Here is a 26,886-nt window from a genome sequence, read left to right on the forward strand (position 1 = left end):
TATATCTATAACTCGAATAAAGGAAAGCAAAGTTGTATTTTTAACCTATAATTCTGCATCAAGTTGCCTTAGTTTCTAGTAAATAACAAATTATTTCCTCTTAATAAATGGCTCAAAGAAATGCAGTCTAGCTAAGTTAGACATTTTTTCCATTCTACATTCTACTAACAATATAAAGGTGCGAGCGTGTACACACACACACACACACACACACACATACAGACTATACTGAATTTCACATTACATGAATATGTAAGCAACAAATGCACATCAGCCAGTGATATGAATAAAATCACAGGGCACCAAACATGGCTTTGTGTTCTGCTGTGTTGCCAGTGAAGCTTCTAGGGTTGGCATACCCAGTCCTGAAGTGTCCTGAAGTGCCTGCATGCATTGTTGAAGGACTCTGACATAGTCCAGGGCTGCAAGAGCAGTGGAAATTTGGCTCTGCAGACAGCAGGCCACTACCTCAGAAGGCCCGACACCAAACCAAAATATGTCCTTGCTTGTTTTGCTTGCTTATACGATCTGGAGATTTTGGCCCGAGTCTCATCATTGTCCTGTCTTGCGTCAAAGTCTTTCTAGTTTCCAGGAGTGCTGTGCATGCAGTACTAATTTGGGAAATAACAGCAGTACAGATGCACCATCAAGTTGGGCATACCCCCAAGACATTAGACACCACCTCTTCAGAGCCAAGACGAGACTGGAACACCTGTTGGTGTTTAGAGGACTCTGATGACAACAGAAACTCCCTGAGGAAAGTTCAGTGTGCAGCGAGTCTCTTGCAAAATGAGGTTGAGTGTGTGGTTGCTGCACTGGACATAAAGGGATTCTGGACTCTCTGCTTTTAGTTTTGCTTGAACATGATATAAATGCTAAAAAATGCACACGCACAAGAAGTAAGTTTAAACTGAAAAAGGGTCCTTGATGCACGAAAACAATGTTTCTGCTGATGGATCCAAGAAACATATTCTGAGCTGTTAAATTTGAACTCACAATCTGCAAACAGTGTGAGAGTTCCTCACTTGCACTAATGTCTGTACTACCATCTGCTATGGTTCCAAAGAAGGAACGGTGGCCAGTTTCAGAGATGATGTCATGCTGTATGAGCAAATACTTCAACGATTTCGTGTTGGAATGTATCTGACGTCCAACTGTCTCTCCCTAAAAGCTATTCTCTAGCTTTTGGGAGGGAGTGCATCCTCTCCAGCATAAGCTGCCAAAGGACGCCCTTGCAATTACTGTACCCTCTGAGTGGCTCTAAACAGCACTGATCATAGTGGCTTTCAATATAGCTAAGGCACTCAGTGAATTGGAATGCAAGTTGGATAAGTAAGCTTTTTTCTTGCTTTTTTCCAGTGTCAAAGGCCTCACTTAGCAAAGGAACTGTCACTATAGAGGTGCACTAATCCCTTCACCACTGCTTGGTTGCAGTTAGAGCAAAGAACAACATCTGTTTCTGCAACATAATGCAACCATTGTCATTTCTCAAACCATCCTGGCTGGAGCGATCTCTCAAAATTCTTCTATGTTTGGTTGAAAGAGCTCCTCATCGCTGACATACTTGCTTCAAAGTATGGAAGTCCCTGCCTAGTGGAGGAGGAGTCTCCTCAACAAATAATTTTTGAAAATAATTTAACAGTAATTTTCCTCACATCACTACAGCTCTGTTCAAACCCAATTTACATGCAATATAAGTTAGCACTGTCACCTCACAGCAAGAAAGTTCCTGGTTTGAGCCCTGCTTCGCCCAGGGATTCTCTGTGTGGAGTTTGCATGTTCTCCCTGTTCCTGTGTGGGTTCTCTCCAGTTCTCCCACTTCCTCCCACAGTCCAAACACATGGCAGGTTAACTGGTGACTCTAAAGTGTCTGTAGGTGTGAATGTGAGTGTGAATGGTTGTTGTCTCTATATGTCAGCTTTGTGATGTACTGGTGATCTGTACAGGGTGTACCCTGCCTCGTGCCCAATGTCAGCTGGGATGGGCTCCACCCCCCGCGACCTTTAATGGATAAGTGGTATAGAAAATGAATGAATGAATGAATGAATGTTACTATAAGCCGCTACTTTTTTCACACACTTTGAAACTTACGGCTTAAACAATGATGCAGCTAATTTATAGATTTTTACGGGCTAACGAGCTTCATGCCGCAAAAACATTTAGACACCTGCGGCTTATAGACAAGTGCAGCCTGTATATGTACTTTTTTTTTTTCTTTTTAAATTTAGCGGGTGCAGCTTATAGTCAGGTGCGCTCAATAGTCCGGAAATTTCGGTATATGTGTGTGGTCTCTGCAGCTTGTGTCTGTCAATTATCAGTCAAACGCTGATAATTTTGCAGATTACTTTGCGATTATACCAGCAGAGTGATACGTCTTGTGTATAGTGGACCACTTCACATCAGCTTCAGGAGTTTTCTTACAATTTATATAAACCTAATAGTTTGAACAAAACCTTAAGTATTTGGATCAATAAGCAAAGGCTGCAGCTGAATGTGTCAGATACTCTATGTATTTAATCACATTTAGATAAGTAATACTACTGAACGTGGCCTTTAAGATATTCAGAGGCTTTGTTGATATTATGTATAGGTGTACAGCTTTGTCCCTCAGAGGCTAACTCTGATTTATTGAAATGTCTACTTGCTGAAAGGTGCTCTTATGTTCAAGCCCAGCACAAACCAAAAAATGTGAAGTAGGTATGATGAGAGTCAGTCCTTTCAAGACCAAGGCCATGGTAATCTGCTGGAAAATGGTGGATTGTTCCTTACAAATGTAAGGATATGAATATGAGCATAGGGGTTGCTGTGCTGCTGCTGATGTACTTTCTCTATAAGGCCAGTGTAGTCAGAATAAGACTCTAGGTTTTAGCAGTGAGTAAATAGCCTGTAATAAAATCTGTATCATAGTTGATGAGAACTCTTAAGTCTTGGCCGGTCTGCACTCTGCCATCTTGAACAACAGCTTGCATTGCTGTCGGTAACAATGTGTGTGCATAATTAAAAAATGTGGGCTTAGAGGGAAATGGTGCTTCAGCAGCAGTATTTGTTTGCTTTAAGCTGTAAACATGCTTACTTCTCCAGTGCCATGTCAGGAACATTCTGTTACGCATCATAACCTCAAAGGAAATACAAAGAGAAATTGTGAGGCTATAATGTCAGACTGGGTTTGACCTAGCTCTGCAGTGCAAACCAGGCTGAAAGGTCAGAGGTCAAGGTCAAGTCAGATCTAAAAATGTGGAGCGCTGACACCAAGATCAGCCAAGTGTATGTTATTAATAACAGCTATCTACACGCACACAGTATACACAGAAAAGGCCTGAAAATGGAAAGGTCTATTATCATCAGTTACTGCTGTTTCTGTAATTACAATGTGTGTGTGTGTGTGTGTGTGTGTGTGTGCCCCCCCTCTTGGGTCCTGTAGTAACATCCTAACTCACTTCAATCACTCATCAGTGGACACTGAAGTAAATGAATCCATTTCGTCACGTCCATTTCTCAGCTGCTGCTCAGTCACCTCCACTCTGTCTCTCTATCTCCCTCTCTGTTGAGTCACAGTCTTGAATCAGGCCCTGTGTGTGTTCATTCCTGCAGGGCTGTTGTGCAGCAGGCATTTCACACACACATATTCATTCTGAGTCACAAAACAAGAATACAACCACATACATTCACATACATTTTGACTGCAGAGATGATAGAAATGGACTATCTGACTGGTGCTGCTGAAGATGGCGAGTTCATTGTTAAGTACGTAATTATTATACTACAAAAACGATATGCAGTGTATGGCATGCAATACGCAGAGAATACTGAGGATGTGCCTTCAGCCCTGATTCACCATGACTTCTGTGGCATCTCCCCGAGGGCATAAACACAATCGAGTACTCGCGAAGCATAAAGGAGCAGGTCATAGAATTGGTGTATCTGTCTGGTGGAAACGGCACTCCAGCGACTACAATACCAACCTGATGAGGTTACATTAACTTGTACCTACAACTCGTTGTCGGTGAGGTTTCTCCTCTTGAACTTTGCTTCGCTCCATGTTGTGTGTGTCACAAGTACAGCCAAAATAGTGTGTGATTTGTCATCGCATACTCTGCACACACATACCTGCATGTGATTTAAAAACTCATTTTCTTGTGCATACTGGCACCCCTCATGCACAGATGTACTTCTATGTGCTATCATTTACAAGAAAATGTAACACCGTCTGTGTCAGAAGGTCTTGCTTCTCTTCACCATGGAGGTTTGATTTGAAGCTCAAAGTAAGTTATTAATATGTGAAATCAATCAGCTCTCAATCATCACCAATGATTCTTACATATTTTGGCTGTGTGAGATTGTGTATAATGATGTTAATGTGACACAGAACAGGATATGCCCGCCCACAGACTGTACTTTTGTGTGGGAGTGTGTGGCATGGGCCAGTCTGATTTGATTTGGGAGGCTGCTGCGTGCTTCTCCCTCTGAACTGCATCCCTGTATTTTTCATTACAGTGACACAGTGGTGATTAGTCTTGTTAACTCCACAGTGCACTGCTAGACATTCATTTAATCTCTAACACAGGAAGATGTACCATGAGCCATTAATGGAATTAGATACCATGTGTGGAGAGAGCAAAAATAAAGAAATAAAAAAGTCAAGCATTACATATTGCTTCAAACAAATGAGCTGCTTTAAAGTGAATACATTAGGCCTCTGTTGTACATCGCAGAGCAGAGGTCTGAATGACTTTGAGGTACACAGACACACTGCAGGAACGTAGGAGAATGTTAGATGACTTCCTCCTCTTGCATACTTAAAGGGAAGCATTCAGGATTTTCATCATCATTTTAATATAACACTCGCTAGGCTAGCTCTCCATTAGCAGCCATCACACTGACTCTCTGCCACAGATGTGCTGATAAGTCACACTGTCAGTCAGTGTGGTTTGTACCTGCTACACTCAGTTGTTTGTCAGGAGATCTCCAGAAATTTTATGTCAGACTTCCAGAAAGTTGGGGAACTCATGAAAGACTGTTCTGAAAAACAAAACAAAACAAACAAATAAATCAAATGCAATCATCAAAATGGATGCAGCTGAAGCTGAGGCAGAGTAAGTAGTACTGGCCACAAGTTTAATGTGTAAAATTGGAGAGGTACATGGGTGAATTACTGTGGCTGATGCAGGTCCCACAGCTTTTAACTTTTTTGTCTCGACTGTTTTGTTTACTGTGCCCAGGCACTTTTGTTCACCATTGTTCACCATTTTGTTCAATAAAAAGCTATTGAAGAGGGGAAATAAAACATTTTTTCCTTTTGTCACCCGTCTGTACAATATGTTGATCTATTTTGGGCTCTCAGCCTTTCATAACCTTTGATAGCTTGGCAGCCCTTCACCTGTCAAAGCTTATTAAAGTTGAACATTCACACATATCAGTTTTGTCTCCTGAGGTGGGTCTATTTAGACTGCATTAGTTTCTTTATGTGTACCAAATAAACTGCTAACTGAATGTTCATATTTTGGCTCAGAACTGACAAATCATCACTGATGACAATCATCTAGACATCCACCTGACTAATCCAATATTAATACAAATAGCTGAGTGATGCAGGAATAAGCCTTAAAGCCTGGAAATAAGTCAGCATTTTAGCACCTCTGGTTCCCTTGTCCCAAAGTCAGTGGGTTTTTTGAATGGGTTTTTGGTTAGATGCATGAAATAAGACCTGTCGTTAACACAAGCTCAAGACATTGTCACGTTTTATTCTATAGTAGAAAACATCACACATGTGATTTTTTTAAGCTTTTACGTGTCTTAACAAATGTCTAAATGAGACTACAGAGGTTGTGGATGTCATAATAGCACACATGAAAACTGATCAACTCACCAGTCCACCTTTACAGTTGTGTTTATACTTTACTACTCTTGTAAACTATTTCTAACTCTAAGAGGTAAGTTTGGAAGCTTAGTGGTGGTGACTGTGGTGTAGTTTGTTTATAGCCAAACATTAGCTTTTGCTGCAGATTTGATTTAGGCTTCAAAAATCATAAAAGAGCTTAATCCAAAATCCAGTGGAAGGATCCCATTGGCTTTTTGTCAAAGGAACCAATGTGATGCTAACCTCAGGGCTACAAAAATCCCTGCACCACTCTATATACTGTCCATTTAGCTCTGCTGTTTGGTTGCTGAGCAGGGATTTTTTAGAGCTTTTCACACAGCTGAAGACTGAAGGTTGAGGTCAGTGATGAGAACTGTAAGCCATAAAACCAAAATAATCAACTAAAAGAGGCTAAATCATCCATCATCGTAACTGCTCCAAAATTGGATTTTTTCATTTTCATTTCAACTAACAACTTTGGTGATCCCGGTCAAAAATCGAAAAACGATCTATTTTACATGACTATAAATCCATAATAATACATACATTATTACCCAGTGTTGTGCTACAAGAAGTTTTTATGAACATTACAAGTTCTGAACTTCCATTTGCTATTTTTGGCCTGTAGGCCTCATTGACCTGTGGTCATACAACTTGTTTTTTTTTTGAGGGAAAACAGCATTATATAGCTACTGAATATAACAAATACTCAGATTAACCATCATATCGTGCTATTTATCACAGACTTCTTTGTTTCAATGTTGAACAAAGACAATGTTTTGAAACCATAAAGATTTTCTAAATAGTGACTCAAAATCGTTGTGTTGCCACTGAATGAACTGTGAGCAAGGCCTCAAAAAAACTTTATAAAACAGAGGTGAGAGAAAGTTCTGTGTGTCATTGAAACAATGTGTTGTTTTATGTGAATTGCCAACAGGTGTGGTTCCCATAGGATAAAAATTCTATTGGGGATAGGTTCCCATGGAAGTTGCCATGGAGGCCAAAAAGGGGCATAAGGTGTGTGTGTGTGTGTGTGTCTCTGCTCAAAGACACCTGCATGTGGGGGTGTGGGAAAGGAGTGTGGGAATGTGCTTGAACTCTATTTTAAACATCAACTGTAGTCTTGCCTATTCATTTCAAATGACAATGGAACACTAAGGGTGTATACAAGTTCAATAAAACACAGAAAAATCTATAAAAACTCTCTGTATTTATCTGTTCAGATGCCATGTGAGAGGCACTACCAAGAGAAAAACAAAGAGAAAATATCACAGGGAAAGGAGTGTAACTTTGGAAGAAATTCACTCGATTTGTAAAGTCAGACTGCTGAAATCTCAGTGTCTTTTGAACTTTGAGTATTCAATATTGTATGTGAGTATTCTATTAAGATAAACTTGAAAAAATCTGAACCTATCCTTTAATGCTTTATACTCACGAAGAGGATAGATCAGTGTTCCGCTAGGAGAATACATTTCCTCTGACTGTGAGACCCACTCTCGTTTGAACTCGACTGTAAGCAGAAAATTGTCATTTTCAATAGCCAGTATTGGCTATAGTAGTACACTTTGCCTCTACCAATAGAGTTAACTTTCAAAGTTGTCAAAACATCCGCAACAATGACATGAAAGTTTCCTTTCAAGTATTCAAACTCACTTGTATCCACAGGGTTTCACAGGTTCTGTATTCAACCTTCACCCTCTCCTCTCTTATCCCCCCCCCCCGTAGTAAATCTCTTTTGGCCTCACATGCTAACTTTAAATTATATTCCCCAGAATGCATAGAGACCAATCCCCATGTCAGCCTGGGGTTATGAAGTGACTGAACTTGCATTCCCTGATTTCTAACCCCTCTCTCTTTTCTTGCTCTCTCTCCATCTCATACTCCCTGTCTCACATCTCCTCATTTCCCCATGTATCCCCTCTCCATTCATTCCTTCTCTCCTTCTTCCTCTTTTCCACTTAGTTACCATCCTCCTCAGCAGCGAGTAATGAATACGTTGCTGCTTGTGCTACATCTCAGCTGCTTTACTGCTTGTCATATTCCCCACCTAGGCCCTCGCAATCATCACAACGGGGGAGGAAGGAAGTGATGGAGGGAGGGGAGGATGGTAGCAGCATGAATCAGTGATTTTGAACCAGAAGTGGAGAGAGGAAGAAAGCAGAGATATGCTGTCATTTAAATTTTATACTGTCATTTTAGAAAGATTTGAGTCACTGACGTTCAGCTTCCATTTCTCTTACAATTTTGGCTACTTCACTTGTATGAATGTCTTCCAAGTGTGTGTGTGTGTGTGTGTGTACAGAAATGTTTCCCCATAATTTATTTTCAAGCTGTACTGATAGAAAATCAGTGATTTATCCTGGGTTTGGGGGGAGGGGGTGTTCTCCTCTGGGCGGAAATATCTCTATTATTAACACAGTTTTCATCCATCTAGAAAAACATCACTAAAAGGATGAAGTTTATGTTGATTTATGTTTTTAGTTTTAACAAATCCACTGAATTATGAATGTGGCCATTCACAAATGCGTCTCTGGGAGTAGCTTTATTGTGAGGTTGGTAAGCATATTTGTTTATTTGGTTGTGTTGAGCGTATTTTCCACTTAGTGTCTTCTCAAATCAATGACGATGTTTTCTCATGTTGCTCGTGTTTTCTGTTGTGTATTCCTCTTGTTGTGTATTCCTAAGTTGCAGTGCCTTGAGCATGGAGCCATCAGAGAAACCGGGGCCTTCAGAAACCCTCAGCCTCGAAAGCCTCTCTTATTAATCCTGGTGGCGGCTGCCACTCCAACACCATCCCTGCTGGACAGAAGACGGATGGCAGCACAAAAGAGTCCTATGTTTACAGGAGGGGTGGTACAAACTAAAAACTGAGCTTCTAAAAAACAAATTACAGAAATTCTGCATGTATGTGTCCTTATAACTACATGCTTTCTAATGAACGCTTAGTAAAACTGCAGGGAATGTTAGTTCAATAAAGCCACCTGTTTTTGTGTTTACTGACTGCATAAAGTGCTGATTTGTAAACTGGTCTCTGTAAGCAAGCCAACCATCATCATTATCATCCTCATCTTCATCATCATCAACACTGTCCTCGAAAAGTTGTAGGATTTCTCTGGCAGATTTTGTAAAGTCCTGAAAATAACTGAAGCTAAACTGAAAATAACACGATTCATTTTCAGTGCATGGCGTTGTAGGCTATTAAAGGGAGTAGTCGGAGTTGGTGGGCTTACTGTGTGTAGTGCAAGGATCTTTATTTACGATGTATGTGGCTATTAAATAATGAGACTGTGCTTATGAGGATAAAACCATGTGGTTCACAGTCACACTGAGTGTTAGATATTAAAGGTTGAGTATTCACACACAACTGCTAAGAAGTGACGTCTTTAGTTCACTGCAGCTACTGACTGAAGTGCATGTGGTTTTGCTAAGTTGTTGGAAAATGATTAGCTTAAAAGTTGAGCATTAACTTTTTGGTGAAATTGAACAAAACAGCAGCTGAATCGTTTTGTACATTAACTGAAGTGTGTGGGGAACACTGCATGTCACATGCACATGTGTTTGAATGTCACAAAAGATTTAGTGAAGGCAGAGAGGACGTCCAAGACGATGAACGTTCTGGGTGTTCATGCACATCAACAACTTCTGAAAACATCCAACAAACTGAACAAATCATTGGAAATGATCGATGACTCAGTATAAGAATGAGAGCAGAAATATTTTGCATGAAAGTTTGAACATGACAAAAGTGTGTGCCAAAGTTGTCCCAAAACTTCTGACTCCTGATCAAAAGGAAAAGCAGTTTCTGGCCCAAAAACAAATCCCAGTGCTTGATCACCCTCCCTGTTCACCTGATCCAGCACCATGTGACTTTTTCCTTTTTCCTGAGATCAAACCTGTGCTCAAAGGAACACGTTGTGAGTCTGTGTCAGAAGTTAAGAAAAGAACCACAGAGGTTCTGAGACAACTGTCCAAAGAAGACCTACTGCACTGCTTTTTTTGTAATTGTAATGTAATTGTATTACAGCATTAGTCTCATTTTTTAATAGCCAAACCTCATATTGTAGGTAAGTTAGTAAATCCCACTGCCTAGAGGTGGAAATATGCAATGCACCAGCATATACAAACGACTATAACTCTGAATGTAATGTTCAACTTCATTGGTAGTAAAAGTGAATAGTCAGTTTCTAGTGAGTCATCTAGTCTGCAGTTACAAATGTTAGAAAGACATAAATATGTGAGGGGAATGGATCAAACTTTAATTCTCAAATCTGCCATCACTGAGGTTCTAATGTTGAAATTAGTGATATCTTTAAAGTTGCAGTTCAATAGAGCGTCTGTCTTCACACACACAGTATCACCTCCTGCTGGTTCAAAGCACAGTGCATTAATTTCCTGCATGCTGTACTTGTCACAGCAGCACACTGTGAAAATAAGAGCATACTATGGTGTTCCCAACAGGTCCACCAAGTGATCAGCATTAAGAGGAGCAGGGACCCCTGCTGATCACAACACTTTTCCCTCTGCATGGCTGCATGTCCACAGGCACTGTCATCCACTCCTGCACCCAGGAGAGAGAGCTCCGTGTCTGGCTATGAGCACGGCAGGACAGCCTCCGGATGGCCTGGATGAAAGCAGGAGTCCAGCTGGCAAAATCAATCCCCCCTGAGAAAAGGAGCAGGAGACACTGAGAGAAGAGAGGTGGAAATAAAGAAAGGAGTTGACGAGAAGACGAGAGAAAGTGAAGGCAAGTGAAAGAGTAACTACAGACAACTGAGCACTGCACAAAAAGTGAGGAATAAGCCGAACTAAGACTGTTTCACTTACTGAAGCAGGAATTCAGACTCAAACATACACATGCACATGTGCACACACACACACACACACACACACACACAGTCCAGTACCTTCCTAAGGACATACACACAGATGAATGCTCCTTGTTTTCAGAAAGAACACTTTTTCTAAGTGGGTGTCTCAAATACCTAGTGAGCTTTGCTTTCTAGTGTTTGTGCGTGCGTGTGTGTGGTTGTCTGATGTTTGTAGGTGTTCAATCACGAAGCTCAAAGGATCAGTGCAACCCACGTCTGTGAGGATAGGTTATTTGTTTTTTGTTTTGTTTTTTTCCAAAGCTAATTTCACAGCTGTCTAATATTAAAAGTCTGAAGAATGTTTTTCTTATTGTTTTTCCTATTGTTAGCTAAGTGTTTCTAATTGTTAGTAAATGTGATCACTAGCTAATGCACTAGCCTCAGCAGATGTTCTGAGTGGAACATGATATTTTTGCAGGTGGACGTACAAATTGACAAAATGACTTTTTTTCTTGCAGTGTTTACATGTTGTCTCTTCTATATTTTTCTGTTCACCTCTTTTCTTTTGCTTCCGTTATGGATAATCAATGTTGGACCCCGATGCTGAGTCAGGAAACAGGACACCAAAGGAGTAGTGAAGGAGGTGGTTTTAATTGTGACAGCAAAAAGAACAACAGGTGAGCCAAAAGGGGGTTGAGGGAAAAGTCCAGGACTGGGAGTCTGGTAGGAGAGCCAGGTGTGGGGGAAGAGTCCGGGGGGGTGAAGCCAGGAAGTCTGCTTGGACAAGTGAGGGATCCTCAGGGACGGGCGAGGGCACCGGCGGAAGACTGTGACAAACACAGAACGAATTACAAAACACTCTTTTCTCAAAAGACAGATTTATCAAAGCTAGGACAGCAAAACAGAGGGACCAGTAGTTGCCACATGGGTGGACGGAACAAACTGGTGTCGAGTGGAGGTAAGACCAGGGATGATAAGCAGTAGATGATGAATGATAGATTGCAGGTGTGCCAGTGCCATGCCACGCCCCTGTCGGAAAAACCACACACACACACACACACACACACACACAAACGCAGAGGGAGAGGGGAAGACGGAACAGACACAAAAATCCGGACTGGAGCAGGGGAAGAGGATGGGGACCATGAAAGCTTCATACTTAATGGTCTTCTTGTTTTAGTAGATTCATGTTTAAAATCTGCTAACGTTAGCTCACCTTGTTTCTAGATGCTCAGCTTGTTTTTAGGTCAGGATTCCTTCAGTGTTCATCTTTCAGGAGGTTTTTACTGGGAGCTGAATCATCCACAGAGGCCTCACTGAATAAAGCAGTTTCATATAAAAAAAAATATCAATGTTTCTCTGTTTACTTAAGATCCAGATGTCTGATGACAAACACCATTCATCTGGTCTAAGATTAGAGTTATAACATTATATAAAGTGACAGTGATGTGACTTGTAAAATTCATCAAGTAGTCAGATGAAAATGTTTTAATGTCCGACCATCCGCTCGACAGCCAGGCTTACTTTATTATTGTACCTAAACACTCATGTAACAGCTAATGACAGATGACAAATAACAAAGAGCTTTGGTGACTTAAATGATTTCGGACGATACGCAGCTACAGCTCTGATAAAGAATCTGATGGAAGCCAAGAAAGTAGCAATAACAACTGATGCATGGACAGCTCTCACATTGGATTTTTTTTTTTTTTTTTTGTCACCGTCACTGTTACATGGACAGTGACTGAAAGATTTCAGGTTCTGTGCTTTAGAGACTCAGCACAGATGAAACATACTGCTGAGAATTCGTCTGAGGTAAAGTTAATTACGCAGGTGTAGTTTTCTTTGAGACTAAAGTCTGTCCTCTTCTCCTCTCGTTGTCACCCTAAAAAAAACCATTAATTTTCTAGAAAAAACAGACACATTGTGCACCATGTCCATCTTCCTCCTGTCATTTGATCATCTTCATGTTGCTGGCCTCAGTTTAGCATCAGACACTGGTGGCTCCATTAGGTTAGTATAATTAGTTTAAAAACAAACATCACGTTAATCACGTCACGTCTATTACTATTACTAATACAAGTTGGATTAAGCAGTCAGACATGGAGTTCCACAAGGTTCTGTTCTTGGACCAATTTTGTTCACCTTTATTCATGTACATAACCATATCACCAGGGGCTATAATCCCATTCAAAATGAATGAAGCAACAACTGGATGTGCCAGATTTTTCTTTGGTTCAAACAAAGACAAAACTGAAGTCATTTTTGGAGACCAGGACAAACAATTACACCTTTCTTTTCACTGCTTAACCTCTCATTCTGATCCTTTATTCATGTCTTTTCTGTTTCATTTTTCTTATTGAGTTTGTAAGCAGGTCCAAATATAGATTTTAAAAAAAATACAGATATCAATCCATTTACTGTCACACCTGCCTATAAGGCAAATATTTAATGTAAAAACTGATGAAGCAGTCGGAGCATACTGTACATAATTTGAGTTCAGTGGGCTGAAAAAGGAAAAAACACCAGCTTTTTTCTTTAATGCTGGGTGTAAAAGGGCCTATGTTGTACAAAATGAATTCACCACTAAATCACTGAAGACTTGTGTCTCTGCCTTCACCACCTCCTTCCTTTTACTGCTGCTCCCTCCTTGGTTGCCATCATCAGCAGAGTTACCATGGAACAGGAGCAGCAGGGTGAAGCAGGCTGCTTCCTAATTAGAGGGTCAGAGAGAAGGGGGAGAGTGCTGCAATTTAACACAGACCTAATTTCATTACATCCCATCATCCTACTCTGCTCACACAGGCGAGAGAGAGACAGCCTCCAAACACACCATGCAACCATTCAGCAGCTAATGCGCCTACGCAACAGGCAGGCAACTTCTATTCAAACACACAGGAAATAAGATGCAGGAGCCTGTTATACAGAAAATGGCTTCTGTGCAGGAACTGAGCTAAAGTGAATGTAAAGGTTGCAAACAATCTGGGTTCATGCGAGTGATGTCAATAAGCTTGGCAACAATTATCAGGGTCAAACCAGAGTGTGTCACTGAGTAATATTTGTGCATTTTTACCAAAGTGTGCTGCAGACAGCTTTTACACGAATTAACCTGATCTGTGCATCATCTTGCTGTTTCTACATCTAAGTTGAAAATTTTTCAATTCTTTAGAGATTTTACAATAAAATCTCAAAAAAATCTCAAATATACAAGACACTCCTCTGGCAAAAAGTTAAAAAGACTTTATTTAGATGGCTATTTCATGGTGAAATTTCTTTTTTAAAAAAAACAACAACAACAACAAAAAAATAAAAAATAACTGGACAACCCTGAGCACACAGTTTCCCCTTTTCTAAATACAAGATAATTGCACCTGAGCAGAGAGCAAATTAACTCACAGGTGACGAATGCAAAGTATGACCACCATGATGGCTGTGCAACATGTACAGCAAGAGGGAACTGGGGAAAAAATTAAAACAAACAAACAATAGGGAAAAAAAAGACAAAATACCCATTTTAAAGCACCTTAGGCACCAGATTCAGTCCTGTGTATACAGTAGACTGCATATTACTCTCTCTAATAGTAACTTCAGTTGATCACCACCCTGAAGCCTATTCAGCCTGACAGACAATGGGTCTTTAACTTCACCAGCAGTGATGAAGAATCCACCTCCAATCTCACTGCATCCTCCAAGCTGCCTCATCCACATTTGATTTTTTGGCCCAAACTTTAATATTAAGTTGGATCTATTTAAATTCTACTGCAATCTCCATTTAAAAGTTTGGCACCACCAGAACACTCCAAGAAATGTTAATTCAGCCCAACATTCCTTTTCATTTCATTTGTTTTCTTTTGTTCATCTTCAATTTGCATTTAGTCTAAGTAAGAGGGGAATTTATGGCAGCATTCTGGCCTGCTCTGCCTCAATGCTGCATTTATCTATGGCCCTACCTGCATACACCTAAATCTCCTACTTTGTCCAAAACTTCACCTTCCCCTGCTAGGACTGGATGACCATTAAGGGTTCCACTGTAAAACTGTGGATATCTGCAGTAACTTTAATAAAAATGACTGCACTTACCTTAATTGTGTCTCTGTGTGTAGCTTGAGCAGGACCCACTCAGTCACTCTGCCCTCATGGAGTTTGTCTCCAAGAAACAGCATCCATCAACTCCCATTAATATCCAAGCCGTTGCTGATGATCTGCAGTCTCATCCTGATAAGACTTTTGTTGAGTATCTCAGGGGAATAACATCCATGTCTTAGACTTAAATCTCAAAAACTCTGCAGTCAGCAGTAGATGAGTCAGCAGTAGTGAAAAAACTCCTCGATAACAAGGTCAATAAAGGATATTTAATCAACCAATTCGATTCGGTCCCTTTTTCCTTATTTCACACATCTCTCATCAGCATTACAACCCAAAAATACTCAAAGAAAAAATGATCGATATTGAATCTATCTGCTCCCTAATCTAACCCTTCCGCCAATGTAAATAGCTTCATCCCACTTGAACCTTTTTCCTTTGATTATGCCAAGGTTGATTGTTGAAGTTCATGCTTATTCACCAATTTCTGTGATCTCTTTTGGGAATTAGATGGGTTTAAAAAATATTGTTGCTGACAGGCTAACTGGTGTAGGAAGCAGTGCAGCCATATTCAACTCACTGTCAGAGGCTCTCTGCTGGATTCTTCTTAATAATGACAATTTGACATTTGAGCTCAATGATTTTTTTGCTAATAGATTTCTCATCAGATTCTTCCAGCAAGTCTCTCGGTCAGTTCAAAGATACTTAATAAACCAGATAGAGGTATCCCTCTATGCAGATAAAGTTTACCTCTTATCTGCTGAAAAAATACCTGGTCCACTCCCTTTCATTCCTCAGAAATTGATTCTTGTTAGATGTTTCTTGTTTCCTCTAGATACCTGGAATGGTATCTCTTTCTTTATTGAGGAAGTTTTTCAACACACTGAGTGGAATTCTTTACCAATGTAACATCGTATATTGGCTTTAAGAGTTACTGCCAAGGTCAATGGTTTTCCAGCAGCTGTCCTCAGGAGCCTCTGCAGTACCACCAATCCTTCACTCTCTTCCAAATGTATCAGGTTATTGTGACTAGTCTTATTTGGGGGCATCTGTGCAAAAATTAAAATTTATTTATTTATTTTTATTATTATTATTTATTTTTTCTGTTTATTGAATAGGACAGTGGCGAGAGACAGGAAACAGGGAGAGAGAGAGCAGGGGAATGACATGCAGCAAAGGTCCGGCCGGGACCAGCTGCTCAGGGCACTAAGGCCCATGTGGTACACGCCCTAACCATTTGGCTATTGGGTCGCCCCTAAACAAATCACAGTTGACTGGGATAATGAGGCTGTGGTCAGCATAACAACAACAACAATGATAATAATAGTAAAATACTAATATAATGATAATAACACTTTATATTAGGCTACACTTATTCACCATTAACTAGTTGCTTATTTGGATGCATATTTGGCTCTTAGTCATTATAAAGCACTTATTAATCCCTAATGTAAATCAATGGTTCAAAATATCCAGAAAATGGTCACTGTCGAATAGGAAGAATGGGTTGCATAATCAGTAGGCCAAATATCTACTAGCCTATTGAATAAACATGACTAGGATTATAATAGCTGATGGATGGAAAAAGACAGACCCAAACATACAGTACATTACAAGTCTGTTTTGCTGCTAATGCTTATGTGGGCTACTTCAGCCTAAGAAAGATTGTGATACTTGTACATAAGGGTACAAGGTCTTATTTTTATGAGAGTAAAAGCCATACTTATTCCACAACTCCTTATTCCAGCTCCTGTTAATTCCTTCTTCATTTTTTATTCCCTCTCTTCTTCCATTCTCTTGTCACATTTAGATGTTTCCAGATCCTGTAAAGAGCTGGGACTTATTCTTCTATGTCATGTAAGTAATTTAAGTTTAATATTTTGTAATTTTTGAACGTGAAGTGTCCTCCCAGGGTAATGAAATCAGATGGACTGTTATGCATCTGATTATCATTATACACATAGTTGCACTGCTCCATAAAATAGAGACAACGAACAATGCTGTGAAAACTCTACATTTATACATACAGTATGTTACGTAATGTACTTCCACTGCTTGTTTTAGCACTGGGAAACACTATATGACTATTTCTGTGGTCTCCTCTGTGTATTTTAGTGAAATGGATTACCTTCATAGAAATTCACAGACAAGGAGGAGGAGAGTGCAGCAGCATTAAATGAGCCTTGCCATGAAGGCTGTGGAACAGGAGGACCATGCTGTGGACCACAGTGCAAAATATAGAGGAAGAAATGGGGAACAATGCGGATGAAGCTGCAAATCTGGATTTTGATCTTCATAGTGATGTTGATTTGAACATGACTAGGTGATGCTGATGAAGATCCAAGCTGGAATTTTTATGAGGAGCAACCCCATTTTGATGCTATGAGGAAACGGGCTGATTGGGCAGCTGACCAAAATGTGTCCCATTGTGCAGGACCTAACAGGACATAATATGATGGGTAGTTAATTAAAAGAAGAATTTGAAAAGATTCCAGTCTCTCTGTATGCTCTCGTGCTTTTTATCATAGTAATATTTTGCATGATAGTAACTATTTTGTGTGGTGTTGCTAGATTTCCCTGATGATGGATCGTAGGCCACTATTTTTATTTAACCATGTGTAAAGAAATGCTGCTTTTCATGTTAACATGGTAGTTTGTGAGTGATGGTGTAATTTATCATATCAAATTTTTGAAAGTTAGTGAATTTGAAGGAAAAATATGCGTATGTTGCCCAGTTGGGGCCCAATGGCTCAATGAGGGAAACACTGATATGAATGAAGCTGGTGCACTAGCCATGGATGGAGAGGGGGGAAGGAGCTACACAGATTATAACTAATAAGGAGGAAAGTGATCTACTACCTCAGGCTGCTGTGAGTGTCCACAACCCCTTATCAAACGTAGAAGAACAATCAAGCAGTGACAGCTGACAGTTTGTGGTGGGTTAAGACAGAGGGAATGTTTGAGTCCCACTGGACAAACAAACAGTTGCCGTGATGAACAATCAAGACGTCATCAACGTTGCATTAACAGAGTGGTTCAAACAGTATACAGCAATTACACTTGTCTTATCAAACAACTGAAGCAGCATAGTTAATGGCTAATGCAGTTTTCAATACATAGAGACAATTCCTGAATTTTGTTGGATTTTCTTTCATTTATTTTTGACTTACATTATAATAAAACAGATTTTTCACTTTAACCCGTGTGTAAATACTTGTGGTGCTGAAAACATGAAACAGCACCAGAGCACCAGAGGAAATGACCCTACATTTGGACACATTTACAGCCCATTGTAGTATTACTGAAATGACTCCCATATTGATCATTTTTCTGCATCTCTCTTTTATGCTCTGTTGTTGTATAGCTGATCATTTTTTCATGTGGACACACTGCCAGTGCTCCATATTACCAGATGTGGCTGCAGGGGAAATAAATAGGACTGGATTGAATTGAATCATATAGGTGATGCATATTGTTTTGCATTCATGTCCTGGCATCTCTGTGGCCAGCAGCCAACACTAATGCATAAGGTGGGAGATCATTAAAGAGACCATTACCTCCCTGTTTCTTTGGCAGACAGTAGATGAGAATCACATTTTCTAATATGAATGGAGCTGACGACTGATCTGGGGTGAATTTCTGCTCCATAATATATTTCTCTCTCTCCCCCCTCCCCTCTGTCGTTAGCTTTCTCTGTCTCTTCCGCTCTTTATCTCCTCAGCTTCGTGCCTGCTGGATATCCGATCTACTTCCCAGGCACAATTTTAATTTCCTGTCCGCTGTCAGGTGTAGGCCATCTCTGTGGCAGAGAGGAAGAGAACACAGAGAATGAGGAAGAGGAGACCCACAGCAGCAACAGCTTGCTTGATGTTTCCCCGGGACTCATCCGGCTCTGTTCTAACCTCCTAGGGGACATTGTTAGAGAGCATAAAGCAGAAACATCACATACATAGAACATGCATAGAAAGAGGCAGGTACTTTTTTCATCTCCAATATCTATGGAAAAAAGACTCATTTACAACTGTCTGGATAACTGTCTGGAGAAAAACTGCTCATCATACTTGCTTCAGCAGTATACTTTTAAGCTGCTAAGAAATTAAAGAAAGTTGAAGTGCAGTATTTTCATAACAGATGAAGTTTCACTGTGTCCATGATTTCTATAGAACCTTCGACATATATAACTGGAATATCTCAGACACACGGTTTTTGATTATGAGATAAATAATTTTGTCTTCTGGATAAACTGTGACCCAGTTGTCATTAAATATAAATGGTAAAAGGACCATGTGTACCTGTTTGCCTGTAATGGTCAACAATTGTATTACTACATTAATACATATGAAGATTAACCACTGGCTACCACAGCCTCTGTAGAATGTGGAGATACTATAGCACTTTAAACTAACAGGCAAGCTTGTATTTCTTATCAACATAGTGATATTAGAAGAATATTACAGTGCCTTGTGCTTTATTTGGTCACTACTGGCTACCTAATCTAAATAACTGCTCACTAACTATCTAATTGCTGATGCTTACAGGTACTCTATCTGCCCCTTAAGTCACATAACAACGATATTAAAGAGACTTTTCATTAAGCTGGAGCTGCGGTACTCTGTGACAACTCATATCTGCTGATCTCTAATGTGTGCGCCAACATAGTGAAACTGGTAGAGAGTAATTATATCTGCTAAATATAGATGATTACCACATCAGAATTTGATACATGCTAATTTAATGAGCATAGGAAGACAGTTTGGGTAATGTTGAGATCACAAAACAGTTATTTTGTGATCAAGACAAATCAAATCTTAATTACACCATGGTCTCCCAGACTTTCACAGAAGTGGCACAGAAGACATCAACAATCATCAATCAATTTTCCCTGTGTTTAAAGAATGCAAGGACTTGTATTGGTGGAGATGAGTTGTTTCATGTACCAGTGATACAGTGAAATACAATCTAGGAAGTCCAGTTGCAGGAACGAGCTTGTGAGCATATGCGCTTGTGTATATGTGACTGGCCAACACAGAACTTCCGGAGTGATGTCAACTCACATTATAGTGAAAGTTCAACCAGATTCAACTCTTATGTCACACTAAGCTATGTAGTTTTGGACAGCACCTTTTGATGCCCCTAAATCAGCACACCTCACCTATTCAAATAAATGAGAGGGGCTGTGTTTTTACATGAGAGTCTGTGTGAATATGGCTTAATGGTGCAGGCCTTAAAAATAAGGCTTTGAATGCTGTAGTCAATGGTCGGCGTCATACAGTTAAATGTTGGAGCAAGCAGATGCTTTACTGTCCTGCATTGTTAAAGAGTTAAAAGCAAAAATATTTAACTTTAAGAGGCACTGCACCAATTTAACACGTCAAGAACAATTTATTCTACGACTCAGCTCTATCAAGTCTGAGAAAATAACCTGATATCAAATCTGTCAGTAGTGCAGTTCCATATAGCTCATTAACAAAGAGAATTATAATCTCTCTTGTCCAAACATTCACACTTTCTGTTCTAGATAAATTATTCTCTCACTGAAAAAGAAGTCTTAGCTTTGACTTGATCTCTACAGCACTTTGATGTCTATGTGGGTTCAGGGCCTGTGGTTTTTCACAGAGAACAAAACCCTCTGACATGCTTGTGTGGTCCTCTAATGCCTATGAAGTAATGAATGAACAAGACTATGCCACAACATTTCAGTGAATCTCCACCTGTTGAAAACAAATGTCTGTGTTTATATCAGTCTCAATTATCTTTCCATGACATTTGTCAGTGTATTCATCTTTGGTGCTTGTCCCCACGGCCGTAGCAGCTCTGAATTCCATAGCCCATGAATCACACGGGCTCCTAAACAGCCAATCGTCTGCCGAACCAGGAAACATACTGAGCCAATCATGCTTTTGTACTGAGGCATACCCACAGCTGAGTTTTATCACAGTTCATGTCCAGCGGTGCACAGGCTTAAAATAAGCATGAAGAGGAGGATATCAAAACAAACACTTGTGTAATACACCGATTGTATCTAAGTATGTAAGTAAGTCATTTTTTTCAAATTCAGATGTATCATTTGATTTGTCATAAATGTAGTAATGAGCAGGTTAACAGGTATTATGAATTTATGTGGTGGTGTGGTCTAGCAAACGTGACCTCTTTAAGACTCAGACTAAAATAAATCTGAGTGGACCTCTTAATCTACACCTGCAGCCACTGTGAAGGGGCCTGTATCCTGGTGGTGTAGCCTACAGCATCTATATAAGGCATACACCATGTAATAATCATAATCAGTCAGTTGATCATGACTGCGACACATTAAATAATAGACACAACTTGTCATTCAAAAAAATATACCACTCGAGTGAATTTACTTACCGCAGTTGGTAACAGTTTCCCAGGCAACACTCCACTCGTGTATGACGTGATCTGTGATATTTCACGGTTCTGGCAAATGTTGTTTTCACTATGTTCTCAGACTCGTCAGACTTGTTACTTTTGACCTGGTTCTTCTCTGATGAAAATGAGGATGTAGTTTTTTTTTTTTTTTTTTTTTTACCTTTTCCTTCAAAATTAAACAGCACTTTACATTTAAGATGGATAAAATATAATGTGTTGTGTTGCACATTGATTTAGATAGTGCTAAATTTTGTGCTGCTGCTCCCTACTGAAACTAGTGGAAGAAGTTAGTCTAAAGTCCTGGCCTACCTCTTTATAAATGTCAGTGCACTTTTTGTAGTTTGTCTCAGCTGTTTTGTTGCCACCTCTTGTTTAATTCTCTGTAGATTGTGGAAGATTTTAGTTCATAGATCTGTTATAGAACCGTCATATAACACACAGACATAACTTTGGAAAGCCTTTCTTTAAATGGCAGTTTCTAGATCTTTTTCTGGAAGGATGTTTTGGGCAGTGGATGACAGCAGCAGTATAGAGATGTGGTCGGATGGAGAGCTGGTAAAGAAACAAAATATGGGATTTGTGCCTGTAGAGTGAAGATCAGTAGTTAATACAAATCTCACTTCTAACTAAACTGTTAGTTAGTTAAATCTACCTTTCTCTCTTTTTTCTCCTGCTCCCCCTCGCCTCAGCTGGGTGCTACCACTGTCTCCATCACCATATCATTTCAATGCATCAAATGGTTGAATTTTAGGAGGCAGCCCAAAGCTAAAATGTGTTTCTTTCATTGGGTGAGAAACTACAACCACTGTTAAAGCATGTTGTGAGTTGAGGCAGTTTGGACATTTTATTACATACATATGCGTAATCAGATCATGAGTTTTTCAAGGTGCTTCAGACTAGAAGGGAACCCCAGGGCCATGCCCATTGCATCCCATCTGGATGGGGAACATCTTGGGATCCCACAGGAAGAGCTGGAGGATGTGGCTGGGGAGAACAACATCTGGACTGCCTTGCTTAGTCTGCTGCCACCAGAAAACAGATTAGAGGCAGAAAATGGATAGTTGGATGGATGGACTACTATGTCCATAATGCAGTATGACGTCTGACAAAACCTATTTCTTTCCTAGTCTTTGCGAAATAAAAACACTTGAAATAGAGACTGGCAGGAGACGTACTACTCGCTCCTGTATGTGCACGTGTTTCAGCATAATGATACTAGATATTTTTCTAAATTACATGGTAAGCTCTAATACAGAGGAGACAATGCCTTGGTAATCTCCTAGCACAAGCAAGCAGCCCATGCTGAATGTTGAATGGCATAATCACAGCGAGATGACTTTGATTTCACGGCCCATTGAGTGCAGAATGTGCACATGGTGCTGTTTGGACAGCCGCCATGGCTCAGCAGTCGAACAGGCGCGGCTCTGCTTCGTGCCACATGGTAAAGCAACAGGGTACAATTAGAGGGAACACATTCATATCCAGCCTCTGATCCACTGCTTTTGTTTCTGACAGAGGATGTGGACTGAATCATGCTGCATCCACCTGTATGTGAGCACATGTAGGTTGGCAGACAATTTCTGGGTGCACAGAAATGGCTGCATGCTAGATTCAATCTGCACTTTTACCTGTGATGTCATGTTAGTGAATGCCTCACATCAGCAACTATAGATTTTCTGAGAATTTCTCCCCTGTGGTGACAGCCTATTGAGGGAGTTCAGTCGGTCTCTGGCTGCTTTCCAGTATCTCTCCATCCTCACACAAAGCTCCCGAGTGCGAAACTATTTAAAATCAGAATGTGAAAGAAGTCCAGAGTAATAGGAAATGGAATTTTCGCAGCCTGTTTTATGGCTTCAGATTGTTGAGGGTGAGCCGTTGAAGCACAGCTGAGGATTATTAACCAGGAGGGCGTGATGGAGGGAATGAGAAGAGAGCTGCTCGCTGCCTTCACTAACTGATTTCTCTTAGAGAGGTAATTTCCCACTGCTTTTTGTGCCAGGAGACCTTCAGAACTCAGTTCCTCTACTTACTGCAACGTTTAAAAGTGCTGCAAACCTACACTTACACAGCAACGTGACCACAGTGCTCGAGCAGCGCTTTTATATTTATTAGAAACTTCTAAATTAAATTAGAACTTCCATCGACTTCTAAATTAAATTAAAAGTCACATCTACTTCAGAATTAAATTAGAAGTTACATCAGATACAAATATTACAGATATTTAACATAGCTTAAGGACATTTAAGGATAAAAAAAAAAAAAACATTATCTCTGCTGCCTGGTCCAGACACCTTTCCCTACAGAGACCTAACAGGAATCTGTGCATTTCATGGCCTACTTTTAATAGAGCTGCATTCTTTTTTAACAGGGAGATAGGAAAAAAGTAAAAGCTTTAAAATATCAGGACCACATGCTTCTTGTTCAATCTGTCTTAAAAGCTTTGTTCCCTATAAAGGTTAAACGGTCAGCCAGAAAAAACAGTAAGACCTTTAGTAAACTGGAAAAGCATGACTTATGAGAAAACAGGGAGAAAACGTGGCAGTGGAAAGATTGGCTGTAATTCACATATAAAAATGAATGTGTCGATATACAAAAGATAGACTCAAAACCTTTTGTGCTATTTTCTTTTCCATTTTGAAACCAGTATGTCTTGAGAATTGTGTAAAAACCCCTGCAACCTGTATCTCTTACTGCTGGTACAGTATTTATTAATGACAGCTATCTACATGACCTTCATCAGGTACATGAACAAGCATGCACAGGAAAAAGTAACCCATTGAGAGCATCAGGGGCATCACCAGACCCCTTTTACTGGGTCAGTATAAATGCCACGATTAATTCTCAGCAGCAATAAATATTTATCATTGCGTTAATTCAGATAATTACAGCATATTGATGAGAAAAGACGTATTTCTGCTCATACGTATAGCAAGAGTGTTGAATCCAAGTAGAAGCTGTAGCCCACTGTAGCGACACTGAGCGCAGTTTGAGGTGTGGTAATGTGACACAACAACAGCAGTGTTTCTCCTACCATTGTCTTGGCAGAGCGGCCCGTAAATGCGTCAGTGCACAGGAGTGGAAGAGCTGCAGAGCTCACGTCTATGTGAAATCACAGATGGACAGATGCCGACCCCAAACGTCGGAGAAGTCCACGATAAACTCAGACCACAATATCAGCTTTTTTGAACACGTGGTATCTGCCAACGGTGGCTTTGCTGTCAGGGAGGCTAGCCCTAGTCCTCTCCTCCAGCATCCGTATATAACTATAATACCAGGGTAGCGGTGGGGGTAGCAGTAGAGTTTTATGCATAGCAATGCCCCTGGAGAGCATCATTACATGTGCCCTCACTTATGTCATATGATACACTGCCCTGGGCAAATTAGGTATTAAAACTGTTTAAATCAGATTTGCATGTTTGTTCATCTAGTGGTAATATCAGTCAATTACAGAACAATGTAGACTTGTGTAGACTTAACTGACCTCGACAAGTAGCTTCCCTTTTTGTTTGGCTATAATCCTGCTGAAGCACATCTGACTGAGCAGAGTATAGATGTAGACGTGCAGCCTTTTAGGTAAAGATTTTATCACGTCAGTCAAAATAAAGACAACTAACAATGCTAACATAAAGTAGAACGTTACATTTTATGTGGTTGAGAGTCGCTTTGTCAGAAAACATACCCAGGTTTTGCACTGGCTTCTAAACACAACAGCTAAGCCAGAGTTCTTCCCACTCCTGAGAGTGGAGGACAGTCTCTACCAGGGTGGATGAGCCAAGTACATTAAAAAGTTTGACTTGGTGGAAAGATACTGGCATGTTCTTTTTTTCTGACTGAGTGTGCAAATTTGCCACATGTATTACATCTCCCAGATTTCAAGATGATGCTGTTTGGATTGTGCCATTGCCATTAAACTCACAAATGATTTTTAATAGTGATGTACCTGGGCTGTGTACCAGGGTCAAATGTGTTTTGTGAATGTCACAAACTGAACTAGGACGTGAACCCAAATGCACGACTCAGATTCAAAGTACAAAAAATAAACAATCTTTATTAGACAAAGTATCAACACAAAATCACTCAAAAGGAGGCAAAAGCTACTAAACAAGCAAGGCAGAATAAGGCAAACACAAAGGATCATGGCGCGACTAGGACTCGAGGTGTAGACTGGCTTGGCTCTCTGACCGAACAAGACGAATTAGCACAGGACAAAGGGAGACACAGACTCTAAATAGACACAAGGTAAGGGGGAACAGGTGGAGACAATCAGGGCGGGGCAAGCAATCAGACAGGCGGGAAACACATGAGGGGAAGAGGCAAGTGACCTGAAACGAGAGGAGAGTAAGATTTCAAAATAAAACAGGAAGTCACACGACAACATGAAGACGGGACAACACGACAGTGACTTAACATTTCCTGGACATGACAGTGAAGGCAAAAGTGGAAGCTGTTCTATTCTGCCTCACTAAACAACTTCTGTGTTCCTGGTTTTGGCGTCTTTGTGTTTAGTTTTCAGTTTTCACTTCAGGCTGTCATCACATAGGTGGGAGTCCATGCTTTAGGATGTGTGTGAGTAGGATTTGACAAACTAGTCAGCTGTCCAGCCCTGTGGCTTACTGAGTGTGTGTGTGTTTTCATTTTTAGTCTAGCTCAGCTGCCCTCCACTGCACTTATAACACTTGTTGACTCTTTCAGATATTTAAAAACTCAGTAAGTCATAAGAGCTGAGGCTTGACCCTCTTAATCCTGACTCTAAAACTCAAACAAATTCTTACATTAATACCAGAGATCACAAACACAGGATAAAGGAGTTACATTCCTTCCAAACCTTATGCCTCATTAGCTTGATTAAAGCAGTGTGTTTTCTTTGATGTGGACTGCTTGCTATCTGATAGGTGAGTTTATCTCTGACAGGCCACACAGACAGAGCGAACCAACCTCTGCGCCAGCAGTCAGAGAGGGAGAACTACAAGGCCTTCACACATGGCTCTTAATCAGCAGGCTAAGGCTCCATGTTTGAGGCAAGACACCATGCATAGGGGTAAATGAGGACAAGTAAACACATGCACACACACACACACACGAACACAAGAAGTGCTATTCTCCTTTTGAAAGTGATAGTAGGGACTAGATGAGTTTAACTGCATAATAACTGCATTGCATTATTGTTCCCTGCTTTTCCAAAAACATAATGAGAAATGTGTGTCATTCTTGCTGCTGGATCCCAGCTGAAGTAAACACACCTTTCATGTCATCAGAAGACTGATGTTGCCAGGTAATAACAATGTTGAGAATGTTGTCGTGTCGATGATTCTCTGCTACAGTGCTGATTACAGAAGCCATTACTAAGGCTTCATTAGACCAGACTGGCTGGCCCTTTAAGAGCCACCTCCTGCATCTGCTCTTCATCCATCCTTGAATATGTCTGCTGCATCGCGTGATCACTTTCTCTTCCTTTGTTGTTGTCCACAGTTGTGACATTCTGTCTTTATTTCAAAATACACCCTTCTTGTCTCTCTCTCCCTCTGTTTTTGGCATTTTTCTGCCCTTCTTTCCCAACCACCTTTCACCTTTCATCCCTCCCTCCCTCTCGCAGCATCATTAGCTCTGGTGGCACCAAGGTCTTATCTGCCTGCCTATTTTTGGAAGCGTGATGTTGTTAGTTCTGTCTTAACTGTGTCTTTGTCTTTCCCTATCTGTGTCTTCCTGTCTGACTGAATTTTAAACTGGCCTTTTGATCCCTTGTCTTTG

This window comes from Lates calcarifer, linkage group LG18, assembly GCF_001640805.2.
Source record: "Lates calcarifer isolate ASB-BC8 linkage group LG18, TLL_Latcal_v3, whole genome shotgun sequence".
Taxonomy (NCBI): domain Eukaryota; kingdom Metazoa; phylum Chordata; class Actinopteri; family Centropomidae; genus Lates; species Lates calcarifer.